Genomic DNA, 893 nt, shown 5'->3' with positions numbered 1-893 from the left:
TTATGTTTTAACAGCTGTATACTACTATCCCTGTATGGATGTGATATGATTTCTATCTTTGTGAAACATGAACAAACACAAACAGTTAACGCCACAGAACTTTCTTTTATTGTCCAGTTTGACAGTCAGTTATAACGGAAGAAGAACATAAATAATCTACTTTAATGTAGATTTTCTTTAGGGCTTTATTACGTGGTATCGGATCGGTGCATAAACTCCAGTACTTCCCGATACCGATACCAGCGTTTTAGGCAGTATCGGAGCGGAACATCTCTAATTGAATTGTTTTGGATCCTTTTGTATTTTAATCAAATGTCTTTTTTTTTGTGTGAAGTATTTTGTGAGTCTGTCTGTCAAAGGTGCTATATCAAATAAATTACTTAGTTACTTACTTACTCTCCCCCCCCCCAGCACAAAGATCCTCAGGAGCCCTCCAGAAAGTTCATATACGTTCTCCATTTTCTAGTCTAGACATCCAATCTGGAAAACTGTTTATAAGACATCTTTTCAAACGCTCAAATGCCATCTCACAAGCCCAATCCTGGATTGATGGCAGCCCTTCATTCTTCCATCCTCTTAAAATAACAAGTCTGGCTATCATTAAACTAGTCTGGACCTAGCTTATATGTGCTTATCCATCCCTCTTAGGATTGACCCATCTCCCACAACACATAATCTGGGGCTGAATGGAGCCTGCATGGGTCCCCTGCAGTCCCACAGGGGTTATCATGCGTCCCGGTCCTAAATTTGAGCAAAAAAAATGATTGAATTGATTGAAAAAATTGGTCCACTGAAGTCTGTGATGAGATATCCGTCCATGGGAACGATCTGGTGTACAGAAAAAAAAAAAAAAAGGCTGCGATTGACCAATCAGAATAAAGTATTCATATTTA

This window comes from Perca flavescens, chromosome 7 (assembly GCF_004354835.1).
Source record: "Perca flavescens isolate YP-PL-M2 chromosome 7, PFLA_1.0, whole genome shotgun sequence".
In the NCBI taxonomy this organism is placed as follows: Eukaryota; Metazoa; Chordata; class Actinopteri; order Perciformes; family Percidae; genus Perca; species Perca flavescens.
Note: the sequence above shows the minus strand (reverse complement) of the source record.